Raw genomic sequence first — 15,138 nt, 5'->3', positions numbered from 1 at the left:
ATTACCTGACAGAGCCGCAATGAGAATTAAGTGATGAAATGTTTCTGTATTAGAGTAATACAGTTGCTATAAAGCCTACACTCTCGATGTCTTGACACTGTAAGTCACCTCACAGTCCAATATGGTCAGTGGGGGCATTCTGCTCCTTGTAGTTATTCAAGGACCCTGATGTCCTCTATCTTGTTCTGCTCTCCTCTAGGTCCTTGGGGCTACTTTATTCAACACTTATGAAAAGGGAGAGGACTGTGCGCACAAAAAGGGGGCATCACAAAAGTTTAGTTTGGGCCAGGCCTGGAGGTTGTGCACATCAGTTGTGCCCCCACTCCCAGGACTCAGTCACCTGGCCACAGCCAACCCTGGCAAAGGCTATGAATTGTAGTGTAGCCTTTTGCCCTGGAAGAAGAGGAGGACACAGATACTGCTATGCACTAGCTATCTAAGGCACTCACCACAGTGCCTGGCATGTCGTAAGTAGGCAGCTCCTTTTATTTATTTATTTATTTATTTATTTATTTATTATTTTTTAATAGAGACAGAGTCTCACTATATTGCCCAGGCTTGTCTCAAACTCCTGGGCTCAAGTGATCCTCCCTCCACAGCCATCCCAAAGTGCTGGATTGCAGGCATGAACCACTGCACCTGCTGGCAGATACTTTGTAAAAAAAAATTCCAGAAGCACCAGGCAGCAGCCACAATGATGCTCACCATTTGGCGGTTGCTCAGTGACTGTGCAAATTATCCTGAACCCATAAAAGCACTCACTTTGTGTTGAAGAGCCATTTTTTAACAAAATGACAAGAACATATGTTATGAAAGGCCACCAAGCAAGATATACACCAAGTTGAAACCACGAATGAAAAACATAGTGTGAGACCCTATCATCATGTCTTCAATTACCCTCCAACCCTACATATATGGGGGGAAAGTTTCTAAAATTGGGCTACTCTACCAAAAATAAAATAATAATTTGGGTAAAACAGACCCCCAAAAGTTATGAAGGTACTTATGGGAAGGAAGGATTGTTCAGGGCTTTAGCATGAGACTTTCATTTTTTTAAAAAAGTTATTCACATATTACAGCTTTCTATTAAGTAGTTATAAACTTTATTCATAAAGCTACCAATTTTTGAGCACCTACTCTGGGCAGTCACTGTGCTAAATACTTTACCTATATTTGTGCCCAGTCTATACCCAAAGCCTTCAAAGAGCTGTTATTCCCTTATTTTAAAAAATTAGGAAGCTAAAGACATTTATTGACTCGTCAGTTCAAGATTACTTGATTAGAAAATGGCAGGACAGTGATCTTTCTAGTTCAAGTTGCACAGCTCTGATACAAGGAACAAAAGCAACAACTCAAACACCAATGTCACTGGTTGCTATGAGAAACGAGTGAGCTGATCCATACACATGGTATTCCAGGTACCCAGCATGGAATAGTAGGTGCTCAATAAAGGTTAGCTCTGTCTGCCTCCCCTTGTTCCCTCCCTGTTGCCATTCAATAGAAATAGACCATGGCAGCAGCTGCTGCAAGTCTTTCTCCTTAATCTGAGCTGTTTATTCCGAATGCACACACAGGCATGCTCAAACCTTTCCTTTTTTTCCTTTCCCATCCTGTTTTGTTTCCCTCAATCACTTTCTTCTCACTTGTATTATTGTTTATAGAAAGCACTAGGTTGATCTTTTTTCTTGTCTTCATAAGAAAGGTAAATGTATTTCTACTGCTCTGCACTCCGCTGGAGTGTGAGTTCCCTTGGCAGGAGCACAGATGATTTTACAAGGGGTAGCTAGTGTTACATTTGTAGATTCTACCATGAATATTTACGGTTCTGCAAACCATTCTGCATTCATTTCAATGGCTTCCCTAATTCCTTCCAAGTTGAGAAAATCTGATGGGGAGGGCTTTGCTATTTACTACTCAGTATATTGGATAACACGTTTGGCACACACCTCGTAGACTTAAGATGTAGTATTTGAATTTGTTAAGGAAAACTGTATGACTGCTGATCTTTGCAATATGGTTCCTGTTTTCACAGAGATTGGCAGTGATCTATAACAAAAGCCTTGATAGGGAGGTGTTATGAGGGGTGTATTATGTCCTGTACAGTTGCCCAGTGAATGTTCGCTCACACCTGGTGTTTATAAGATAAACCATTGAAATTTTCCTTCCCAATGACAGACAAAACCAGTGGAGGAAATAAAAAGCCCAGTAGAAATCTAGAAGTTATAAAATAATTGTATATCTCCTTGTACTAATTTTAATTGTGTAATTAGATTGTAGATTTCGTGTTGCTACTTTTCAAGTTTAATGGACCTTCAAAAATAATGCAGCTTTTTTTTGTTTTACTGTCAACCTCACCAAATTACAAGATAGATTTCAAAATCTCATCTCTTTTGCTTCCAGATACTCAGACTCTTTTATTTCATTTGCTAACTGTCAATGGTCTGTGTGGCATAACCTTAAAGCCAGATTTTAAGAGCTTCATATTTATTAGTGTGCAGTCTCTATTTGTATTTTTAAGCCTGTCAACCTTGGATAATTGTTGAAATCCTGCTGAGTTTGAGAAGCTTTGTTTTCCATGTCCCCCCAAATCTAAATCACTCTCATCTCTCATTATCACATTTATGTAAATATTTTTAGATTATTATGCAATTGACAGATACCTCTAAAATGTCTGATTTCCGGCTGGCAGCAGTGACTTACACCTGTAATCCCAGCACTTTGGGAGGCTAAGGTGGAAGGATCACTTAAGCCCAGGAGTACGTGACCAGCTTGGGGCAACATAGTGAGACCCCCCCCCATCTCTACTAAAAATAAAAAAAAATTAGCCAGGCATGGTGGTGCACATTTGTTGTCCCAGCTACTCAGGAGGCTGGGGCAGGAGTATTGCTTCAGCCCAGGATGTCAAATTTGCAGTGAGCTATCATCACACCACTGCGCTCCAGCCTGGGCAACAGAGTGAGACCCTGTCTAAATAAATAAATAAATAAATAAATAAATAAATAAATAAAATCTGCTTTTTCTAAATTGGTTTTCTATATTTTCCTTCTCTCGACAACTTCTCTGCATTATTTCTTAATTCATTAGTAGTTATACACTTGGGCATCTAGTGTTCTTGGCTGTGGTACAAACTGAAGCCTCAGCTATCTCATGGCCATATGTTCTTATTGCATATGTCGTATGATTTCTAAGAATGGGAAATTCAGAGCCTCTTTGAGCCTGAGTTTAAGATAGACAACTCAGAATATGAAATATGTGTAAGCACAATACTGCCTTGTGTCTATTTACGAAAAGCGTTTTGAGGAATGTAGCTTCAGTTTTGATTGCCAGTGTATTCCTGGCAGACTCATAAAAATAGGGAGCAAAAGGGCCCCCTTCACCCCTCTGGTGAAGGAGTTTGATAGATGAGGGATTAGAGCAATGTTAAATCCTTCTAGAGGCAATGCAAAGAAGATATCCTGCAGCTTGAGTATCAGAAAAGGTTAATCTTCACTGCTCTTCTCAAGACAGAGACTTGAAGAGCACTGTTTCCTGAATCAATAAGGATTTAAGGAAATAAACTGGTCACATTTGTAAAAAGAGATCTATTTTCTGATGTGTAGTCCCCAGAATGGGAGCGGGAGGTGGGGTTGTTTTCTTAATTTGTCTGCTCTGTGAAGGCAGAGACTTCAGATTGTATGTGTTTGGTTAGTGCCTACGGAGTATATGTAGATGCCTAATAAACACTGTGATGATAATGTTGAGGGATTGAGGGAACGTTCTCAATTTGAGCTTCTATTTCTGAAGAATGAAACCCTTGTCTAAAAGGTGTCTGTATCTTATCTCCACTAGGGGCCCATCCAGGCTTGAGCCAATGGAGTAATTCTCCATCAAATCTTCTGTGTTCAAATTCCTAGGAGAATTTTTTGATGATTCAATCTATTGGTATGTTTCACTAACCTTCATATCTGAAGTGATATCAGAGACACACTTCATGAGTTGCAGCTCTCAAATAAGTTGCTACAATTGGACCTAAAAGGCTTTTCTCAGGCAAGTCCAGGTATCCACTTTCCCTTATCTGCTTACTTTCAGGGGCCTTCCAGAGAACAAATGGCTGGTCCTTTTCCAAGGGGACAGATTTTCCTACCTGATGCTTTTGTTCTCCAGCAAGAAAAGAAAATGAAAACTGTTGTCTTCCCCTAGGATATTGAATCCAGAGTAAACTGAAGCTTTGTGTATTTCTTTTGTAGTGGTTTCCTTCATATATATATGAATAGAGTGATTACTGAATATCGGAGGTTTGGGCTAGAGGTAAACCATCTCTTTGATATGCAGAGCAAAATGAAATGGTAAAACATCAAATGTTGGGATGTTTGAAAGAGTTTCCTACATGACCTGTCGGGTCTTAATTTGCTCAGAGTAATGCCTTGGGCCTTCTTGTGTTGTTAATAGCCTTTAGGAGAAATTATGTTGGAGGCTGTATCAATCATCTGGCATTTTTCTTGTTTCATACAAGATTCCCTGTACCCTTATCTTTCTATCACAATATTCTAGATTAGCTGTGTATTTGCTGGGCAGGCTTAGTACTGATGCCTTAAAAGAACATGTCACCTGCCCCTGTCTTAGTAGGCACTTTCCAAATAATAATAATAATACTTTGTGTACTGAAACCTAATTTTCTTTCTTTCTTTCTTTCCCCCCAACATTTATTTTAGGTTTAGGGGGTTACATGTGCAGGTTGTTTTCCCTGCAGCGGGTAAATTATGTGTCACTAGGGTTTGGTGTACAAATGATTTTGTCACCCAGGTAGTAAACATCATACCCAATTAGTACTTCAAGTCTCACTCTCCTCCCACCCTCCATCCTCAAGTAAGCCCTGGTGGGGGTGTCGTGGAACCTAATTTTCTTTTTTTTTTTTTTTTTTTTTTTTTTTGTATTACATTTTGACTCTTCACCTGGACACAACCACATTGAGATTAAGGTATTCTCTGAATTAAATCTGTTCTCGGTATTTTATGAGTAAGTTTAGAATTTCAGGTCAGGTGCAGTGCCTCACGCCTGTAATCTCAGCACTTTGGAAGGCTGAGACAGAAGGATCGCTTGAGCCCAGGAGTTCAAGACAGTCTCTCTACAAAATATAAAAATAAATTAAAAAGCCAGGTGCAGTAATGTGCGCCTGCAGTCCCAGTTACTTGGGAGGCTGAGATGAGAGGATCACCTGAGCCCAGAAGGTCAAGGCTGCAGTGAGCTATGACCATGCCACTGCACTTCAGCCTGAGTGAAAGAGCAAGTTTTAGAATTTCTACCTTGGAACAGAAGCCAAATTGGGAACCAAGAGGCGAATCACTTAAAGTCACCTGACAAATCAAAAACCAACTTGAAATCAAGTCGTTTCTCTTTCTTACTTGCTGCAATGAAATTTAAAATATATGTTGCCCTGGTTGAGACTGTTTGTCTTGGATCAACATCATCCTAAAGAAAAAGGGTAAATTTGACAGGGATGCTTATTTTACATTTCTTCCTTTCGCTTTTTCAAGTTTTTACAACTAAAATAAATGAATAGTGTGGCAGCTGGAATAGAAATCTCTTACTGATTGGGCCATAAAAGTGGGAGCTTTCAGAAACAGCCTATTCTCCACAAAATAAAATAACCTAGACATTGTCCAAACTGTTTAATGCTAGACTTGAGAACTATAGTTTTAAAGCTTCTTTTGCTATGGATTTATTATCATTTATAAATATTATGAATTTTCAAATGAGTTAGCAACCATCAAGACAGGTAAATCTCACACCCTCTTCTGTGTTCCCATGGCTACTTTTATACATACCTTGTTATAATTATTGTCTTTTTCACCCAGTAGCCTACGGGTTCTTTGAGGGCAGTACCAGGTCTTGTTTATCTTTCTCTCTCACAGCACAGTGCCTTGTGTGTGATAAAGCCCCCAACAAACTGAATTAATAAAAACTATAGATCATCCTGCCCAGCCTGTTTTAGGAAGTATTCATGTATCTCCTCCCCCCAGTAGTTTGGTTTGGTCAGCTCTGTGCCCAGCATCTCTGCTCAGAAGGCAAGGACAAGGGAGGGAAGGAGGGACTGAAATTTCTTTGGCTGACTGACCGGATGCAGTGGCTCATGCCTGTAATCCCAGCACTTTGGGAGGCCAAGGCAGGTTGATCACTTGAGGTCAGGAGTTCGAGACTAGCCTGGCCAACATGGTGAAGCCCCGTCTCTACCAAAAATACAAAAATTAGCTGGGCATGCTGGCACGTGCCTGTAATTCCAGCTACTTGGGACGCTGAGGCAGGAGAATTGTTTGAACCAGAGAGGTGGAGGTTGCAGTGAGCCCAGATCACACCACTGCACTCCAGCCTGGGCAAAGAAGCACGAGACTCCATCAAAGGAAAGAAAGAAAAGAAAAGAAAGGAAAGAAAAAGAAAAAGATGATAAAAAGAAAGAGAAAAGAAAACAAGAAAAGATTCCTTTGGCTATTCTCATTAGCAGCTCATTCAATTCCATTCAGTGAACGCTCTAAGCATCTGCCCCACTGCAGGCCTTGCTCCAGATGCGGAATTCGCCAAGATGAGTGAGAGGATCTACTTTGGGCAAAGCTCTCTGAGCCTTGAGGTCTGTCTTCGTCCCAAAGAATTTGCACTCTAGCAGGGGAGAGGGGAAATGAATGGACGAATATTTATGTATTCCTTGGGTTGAAGGAGCAGTCAATTCTTCAGGGAAGGGAGAGCAAGGAAAACAGAGAAGAGAAGTGACAGGGGAAGGGAAGGAGGTTCCAGAGTGGATCAGGTGGATAAGTAGCAGTCTTGAAGTGTGAAAATTAATACATGGTGTATTTGGGGAGACAGCAAGCACTTTAAGGCATAGTTTCAAGTAGGGTTGGGGCTTAAGTTGTTTAAGTGAGAGGAATTTTTTTTTCCTTAAGGCTTTCTACATGATTTAGATTGTGAATCTTTGGAGGATAGACTGCTGTACCACCAAGCTTTCCTCAGAGAATGAGATCAAAAACAATGAGAGATTTAAATGTAATGAACTAATACAGAACTATAAAGTGTATGTGTGTGTGTGTGTGTGTGTGTAGGCCCGTGAACTTGCTAATTTCACTTCCCTTTCCTTGTCCTGTCCACTCTCTGGTATATATAAATAATGACCTGATTAAAACACTCATAGAAGGGAAGAGGAGATAAGGAGGAAGAAGAAAAGTTTATGTTCATTCTAAACCCTCAGGTGCTGTGATTTCAGGAGGGAAGAGGCTGTTTATAAGTAAATAAATATACACACACATATAATAATTGTACTTCACATGTATATAATAACTGTACTTCAAGATAGCGTGAATACTTGCAAAGATACAGGTTAAATACCATTACAGTGATAAAACCAAGGGACTACAGGATCTCAGAGAAGGAAAATCTCACCTTCAGCTATTGTGATTAGAGATTGAGAAGTAGCGTTTGAATGGTCTTAAGCACAGATAGAAATTTAGTTGAGGTCATAGTAGTAGTAGAATAGTGCCAGGTACTATTCTGAGCACCTTAATATTCTAATTCAGTTGAGCCTCACAATGAACCTTGTGATATAGGTATTATTGTTCTTGTCATTATTATTATACCCATTTTCCAAATTAGAAAACTATGAACTAGAGCAGTTGAGGGACTTACCCAAAGCCAAACAGTTAGTAAGTAGTAAAAAGGGGATTTGAACAAAGGTAGTTTTGGCTTCAGTCCAGTTAACTAGCTAAACTACCACTCACAAGAAACAGGACAGAGGGCCTTCTAGGAGAAAGAACTGTCTTGGGCAAAGAGCTCATATTTGGGAAGGGCCAGGTGAGTTCAAGGAGTGACTAAACTCAGTTTGGCTAGAAAGTTAAGGGGATAGGATCTGTGAGTATTGAGAGATGACAACCCTGCTTTGTTTTGTTTTGTTTTGTTTTGTTGAGACAGGATATCACTCTGTTGCCCATGGGGAAATGCAGTGGTGCAGCCTTGGCTCACTGCAACCCTGCCCTCCTGGGCTCAAGCAATCCTCCCACCTCAGCCTCCCAAGTAGCTGAGACTCCAGATGCATGCCACCATGCCTGGCTAATTTTTAAAAAAATTTTTTGTAAAGACGGGGTCTCACTCTGTTGCCCAGTCTGGTCTTGAAGTCTGGCCTCAAGTGACCTTCCTCCGTCAGCTTCCGAAAGTGCTGGGATTACAGGCGTGAGCTAGCATGCCTGGCCTGACCACCCTATTTTGAACTGTAGACTTCCCACGCATCTTCCTGCTTCATCTTCCTAGTACTTTATGCCATTGTCTAACACACTACATACTATTTTACTGGTTTATCACATTTATTTAGTCTCTCTTCATTAGAATGTAAGTAGCTAGAAGTTTGGGATTTTTCAGCTTTGTTCACCGCTCTATCTTTAGTCTCTAGAAGAGTATCTGGCATGTAGTAGGTTCCTGTTGAGTATCTGTTGAATGAATGAATGGATAAGTTGAATCCAGATCACTGAGGGTTCCACAATACTCTAGCAATCTTTATTCTCTTGGGGACCTCACATGATATGTGGGAAGCCACCAATCAACCTTGATTATATCAATGTGTCATGTGTCTGTGCATTCAGTGCTGCCCTTTGGAGGAGGGGGTGCTGCGAGATTATAGTGGAGAAATATAAAAACATTGAAAGGATTCTGTGGTTTGAAATGCTTTGTTTTACTTGCAGTACTCTCAAGGAGTGGCTGCTGATGTGGACCGAGTTTTAAGGGACTTCAGGAGGCATTGCAACAAATCTCATCCCAACCCTATTATAAGTACCTAAAGTTACATACTGTTGGATTTCACTTCCTGTTATTAATCACTGATTTTTCATTGAAAACCACTTCTTTATTGTTACTACTAGCTCAGCATGCAGCATACTAACCAACAAGCAGCATATTTCCACTGTACACAGGCTCTTGGGCCAGACCACCACCATTGTGTTTTGCCCCCATGGCTTGGACATATTCTTTAACCTGTCTAAGCTTCGGTGTCCTAGCTTCGATAAATGGAATAATAATAGTACTTTCCTCAATGGACTGACTGAGGATTAATGAGTTAATATATATATTTTTAGTCTTAAAAGAGTATGTGGTGCTCACTTTGGCAACACATGTACTAAAATTGGAATGATACAGAGATTAGCGTGGCTCCTGTGGAAGGATGACATGCAAATTCATAAGGTATTCCATTAAAAAAAAAAAAGAGTCTGCCACATAGTAAGGTATATAGAGACTTCGGATTGCTGGAAGGAATTATTGGAAAGGAAGGTGAAAAAGAAATGAAGGCAGATTTTATTTATCTCACAGTTTGGCCAGAATCCTATGGCTAAAGACACCTTAACTTTACTGTTTTTAGATTCCACCATCACTACCCTGAAATATTATTTTGGAGAGTGTTGTTGGATTTGATCATGTGGCATTAAAAATGCCAGATGACCGTATGTTCTCACTCATATGTGGGAGCCAAGCTATGAGAACACAAAAGTATAAGAATGACATATTAGACTTGGGGTTTGGGGAAACGGATGGTGGGTGGTGAGGGATAAAAGACTACACATTGGGTACAGTGTACACTGCCCAGGTGATGGGTACACTGAAATCTCAGAAAGTCACCACTAGAGAACTTATTCATGTGACCAAACACCACCTGTCCCCCAAAAGCCTATTGAAAAAAAAGTTAAAGATACTTTGGAGAAACAAGCAATTAAAAAAAAATGCCATATGACATCTAACATCTGATCTATAAGATAGTAAGAACTGGACGGTACAGTTAAAATCCTATCACCTGAAAATATTGCAGTCATGGGGGAAGAAATGAGGGAGAGAAGGAATGAGAGAGAGAAGGAAAGAAAGGACGAAGGAAAGAAGGAAGGATTCTGCAAAAATGATGTTGTAAGCATCATTCATTTTATATAGTAAAACAATTGAACAGTCCCTTGGATTTTGCTGTAAGGGACTTGACCTACTGATGAATTTCTTCTTACTGTGATATTCTTAAAATGTTTTAAATGAGTGAACTTCAGTTGAAGCTTCTCATACCAAGACAATTCTGATAAAACTGGAGTCCACACTCCATGGTAAAATTAAGAAGCCCTCAAAATAGTAAGAATGATTGAAGATTGGTGGCTTTCAATGAAGCTTGGTGTATTCTGTTAAGCAGTTATGCCAAGGAAAGAGATAACTGAATGTTATTGTTCAACTCCAGGTGGAGATATTACTTTATTTTTATTTTGTCTATATAGTCCACTGCTTCTGTCTACAAAGTATTTAAAGTGACTCACATGAAAATAGTAATAATAAAATATTGAAATACAAGAAGATCAGAACAAAGAGAAGGCAACTATAATAATGCTCAACCCTACTCCAATTGGTCGAATCACTTTTGAGTTTCATATTTGTTGCTCTGGGTTTTTGAAAAATGAAAGGGCAGGGGAATCATGACCTGTGACATATTATTTCTCATTATGGAAAAGAAGGAGAGTTTGTCTTCCACAGGGAAAATAAAAGCTGTTCGAGCATAATTCTAAGAAGACATTTTCTTTTATATATATATATATATTTTATTATACTTTAAGTTCTAGGGTACATGTGCACAACGTGCAGTTTTGTTACATATGTATACATGTGCCATGTTGGTGTGCTGCACCCATTAACTCGTCATTTAAGGCCATAATTCTAAGAAGATGTTTTCTATAGAAGACATTGAGTGATCTAATGAGTAATTCACAACATTGTTATAGTAAGCGTAGTTTTGAATTTCTTGTGGCCTTTTCTTACAGTGGCATTAAGTAACGTTGAGACCCTAGTATTGAAATGCCATAAAGTGATTTGGTAGCCTTCAGCAGGGTATACTGGAACTTCATTCAAGGATAGCATTAGACATCCTGTAGAGGAAGATGGATGATCTGGCCCTCTCAATGATCTTCTCTAAAGATTACTTCTCCCAGGAGATCTGATAAAGAGCAGGGAGTCGGAGATTTCATTTCCTGTCCGGGCCTGAAGAGCTGGTACCACTAATTCTGGAAAATCCACATACAAACATTGCAGCCCTGTGGGCAGTTGTTGCATTTTCATTGTGAAAGTTAAGAATCCTGAAGCTCTTCTGGCCTGCCTGAAAGGTTGCCCACCTTCCAGAAACAGACAAACTCTTATAAATTATTATTGACTTAAAATTTAAATCTCCAAGTGCTTAGATAAGATAAAAATCCATATTTCTTAACTATGATGGTTAAAAAGCAGCTATATTTATCTGCGGCACATGAGTAGATACTATTATATGAGGAGAATGTTTATATTGTCAGCTATTGTGTGCTTCACGTTCATATAACTCAAGTTTGTCGAGCTTCCACTGTGAGCCAGGTTACCTTCTTGGATGTGTCTCTGCATACAGTGTATTTTTATTGCCTTAAATTCTCTTTTTGATGTGTTCATGTGTATGTTTTTATGTTTTTGTTTTATTTTATTATTATTTTTCTTTTAGAGATGGAGTTTCACTCTTGTTGCCCAGGCTGGAGTGCAATGGCGTGATTTTGGCTCACCGCAGCCTCTGCCTACCAGGTTCAAGCGATTCTCCTGCCTCAGCCTCTCGAGTAGGTGGCATTACAGGCATGCGCCACCATGCCCAGCTAATTTTGTATTTTTAGTGGAGACGGGGTTTCTCCATGTTGGTCAGGCTGGTCTCGAACTCCTGACCTCAGGTGATCCGCCCACCTCGGCCTTCCTAAGTGTTGGGATTACTGGCATGAGCCACCGTGCCCAGCCTGTATGTTTTTATTTTATTAGTTTTTTTAAAATACAAAAACTATAGTCACTTATTGTTTTAAGTCCAATTATTCAGAGATACATAAAGATATATAAAAGTTAATAATCTTTTCCCTCTTTAATCCCCAAGGTTATTATCCAGTGTTATCAGTTTGATGTGGCTTCTTCCATACCTTTTTCTGTGCTCAAATAATTTTCTTAATTGTTCAGAGCATATGTCTAAAACTTCAATGTATAATGTTAGTGATTTTTTTCAATGGAGCCATATTTATTTTTGCTGGCAAGCAGGAGAAATTTTCCCCTAATTATAATTGATTTTCTATAGTGTACTTGTTTGTTTGCTCTGTCTTGAGGGAAGGGAGGGGAAACGTTATTATTACTCTCCCAAATAATTTAGAAGCTGAAGACTCCACCTATGAATGGAACTTTTCCTGTTCTGAACAGGACCAAACCTGATGGGATATGATAAGCATGTATTTTTCGAATGATGTCATCTTCCATCTGATGTCAACTTTTGTGTATATGCTCATTAATTTTGAGACTAGCTTCAGTGTCACAGTATCAAATCTGAATACATCCTACACACCCTTCTCAAAAGTCAATGCTCGAATATCCTTTCATTGATCTTTTGTCAAATAGGGAAGTCATCTGGTTTACAGGGTTATTTCCTGTGCATTTAGTGAGTGCACAGAATCCCAGGAACTGCATGACCCTAAAGTTGCAGAAAAGAAACATTTTGAAAATCTGAATACAAGTGGATCACCCCTTATTGACGGAGGATACATTCCAAGGCCTCCTGTGGATGCGTGAAACTATAGATAGTACCAAACCCTTTACAGTTGTCCCTCAGTATCCATGGGGCATTTGTTCTGAGACCTTTCTCAAATAACAAAATCTGAGTCAGTGAAAGAAAATGGTGTAGTATTTGCATATTACCTATGCATATCCTCCTATATACTTTAAATTATTTCTTGATTCCTTATAATACCTAATATAATGTAAATGCTGCATAACTAGTCATGCTGTATTGTTTGGGGAATAATGACGAGGAAAAAATGTTCATTACATGTTCAGTACGTGTGCAATTTTTTTCTGAGTATTTTCAATCCACAGTTGGTTGAATCCACAGATGTGGAACTCATGGATACAGAAGGCCTACTATAGATACTATATTTTTTTCCTATACATACATGCCTATGATAAAGTTCAATTTATAAATTAGGCACAGTAAGAGATTAACAGTAGTAACTAATGATAAAATAATTGTAACAACATACTGTAATGCAAACAAATGTGGTCTCTCTTTCTGTTTTTCAAAATATCTTTTTATACGGTACCAAGGAAAATGAAACCATGGAAAGCGAAACTGCATGTAAAGGGGGACTATTGCCTACAGTTATGACATCATTTTTGTGCCTGTGATGATGCTTGAGGATGAGAAGTCTGAAACAAGATAGTTAACTGTTGAAAAAATAGGACTGCTTTATGTGGCAATCTTAAATAGCAATCGTATCTGAAACATTCCTAGATGCCCAAAGCAATATCTGAAATACTGCGTGTAGAGGGTCTCTTCCATATTTCAGTTATTAGGCATTGCTCACACAGAGAGTAAGAATATATTAAGGAACTCAGCCGGGTGCTGTGGCTCACGCCTGTAATCCTAGCACTTTGGACGGCTGAGGCAGGCGGATCACGAGGTCAGGAGATCGAGACCATCCTGGCTAACAAGGTGAAACCCCGTCTCTACCAAAAATACAAAAATTAGCAGGGCATGGTGGCGGGTGCCTGTAGTCTCAGCTACTCGGGAGGCTGAGGCAGGAGAATGGCGTGAACCCAGGAGGCGGAGCTTGCAGTGAGCTGAGATTGTGCCACTGCACTCCAGCCTGGGTGACAGAGCGAGACTCCATCTCAAAAAAAAAAAAAAAAAAATTATATATATATATATATATATAAAGGAACTCTTAAGCCAACCTTTCAGCCTTCTCCATGCCTATTCCCTCTAGTCTGCCCCGACCCAAGAAAACCAAATACACACATGCTCGCATACACATTTGTCAAAATCTTGACTCTTAAACCCGAAGACCAATAACTATAGATATGTGTCATGTATCAGTAGGATATGACCACAAGGTATGTCTAAGAAAGCCAACTTCAGTATTCCCATTTTACAGATGGGAAAATAGATGGAATGTAGGAGGAATAGTAACATGAAGAAAATAGTTTCAAGGTATGGTGGCCATGTAGTAGTTAAATGAAAAGTAAGTCCCCTGCTAGGAAGCTGTACTTCTTGCTAGCCTCAATGAAACCATGCAAGGATGGCCATCCTTGCATGGAAACTTAAAGTAACCTGAAGGAAGAGGCAGCGGCTTCATCGCATCCAGTTGGTTAATCCCCTCTCTGTCAATCACCTGCATACAAGCTGAATAGACTATAAATTCACATTTCTGGAGCCACATGGTCAAAATAGCACTTTATATTCAGTGTGAAATTCTTAAAATGAAACCCAGCTGGCAGATGGGAAGGACTGGGGTGGGGAGGAATATTGAGTGTGCAAGGGTTTCATGATTTTCCAGAGAGCTTTTTATGCTTTGTGCAGATATAGGAATATTTTTAAACATCTATGATGCAGTACAAATGAATTTCTTAAATCTAAACTATGAGTCTAATTTATAATATTTCATAAAAACCATTAAGATAGTTATGCAAGCCATTGCAAATTCAGCCTTACCTATAAGGATAGAGTGATTGGCTCATTTAGGGAACTCTTTTCAATTCCTCCATGAATGTTAATTAATATATTATGTCTTTTAGTGCTTTGAATAAGTCCTTTGCTTAATAACATACTTTGTGAGAAAGTGAGAGGAACAAGAAAGAGAATAGTTAGTTCAGTTCACTTCCACCTCCACCTCATGTGCAGAACTTCCCCCCATTATGTTGTACCTCTTAATTGCTTCCATTTTTTTCTCTTTCCCCAGGTTTTGTAGGAGGTAAATAACATCTTGGTGATGTACAGGGCCAATGGTCATGCTGGAACCTGTCAAACCCCCATCCCATAGTACAATGCTTTTTGTTACTGATCTAAGCCCTGCCACCTACCAGACACATTTACAGATTTATCAAATCAGATTGATAGAAGGTTGCCCCTTCTCATGGTGCCAAAAAGCAGTTCAACCTGTAAGTAAGTTACTACATATTTGATGTCCATGACTTCATATAAGAAGTCAGAATTCAAGTATTTCAGCAGCTGCAAGAGATTTCAGCATTTCCAAATGTTTTATGAAAACTATAATTGACTTGTTAAAAAGTGTGCAGGTTACGTGTGTTGTATGGATAGATGAGAAGCTACAGTCAAACAGGCAAGAATTTGTT

General features: G+C 39.3%; 1 protein-coding gene and 1 non-coding gene across 3 annotated transcripts in view; both read left to right on the top strand.

Moving 5' to 3' along the window:
• Positions 1–15,138, top strand: part of ARL15 (ADP ribosylation factor like GTPase 15) — a 427,617-nt gene that overhangs the window by 389,759 nt on the left and 22,720 nt on the right. The window lies entirely within an intron of this gene.
• On the top strand, positions 9,101–9,204 carry LOC115836130. Its single transcript, XR_004031128.1, has one exon. It is a non-coding gene; the product is annotated as a U6 spliceosomal RNA (small nuclear RNA).

Source organism: Nomascus leucogenys, chromosome 7b, assembly GCF_006542625.1.
Source record: "Nomascus leucogenys isolate Asia chromosome 7b, Asia_NLE_v1, whole genome shotgun sequence".
NCBI classification, from domain to species: domain Eukaryota; kingdom Metazoa; phylum Chordata; class Mammalia; order Primates; family Hylobatidae; genus Nomascus; species Nomascus leucogenys.
The sequence above is the reverse complement of the archived record's forward strand: the minus strand, read 5'-3'. Positions and strand labels throughout refer to the sequence as shown.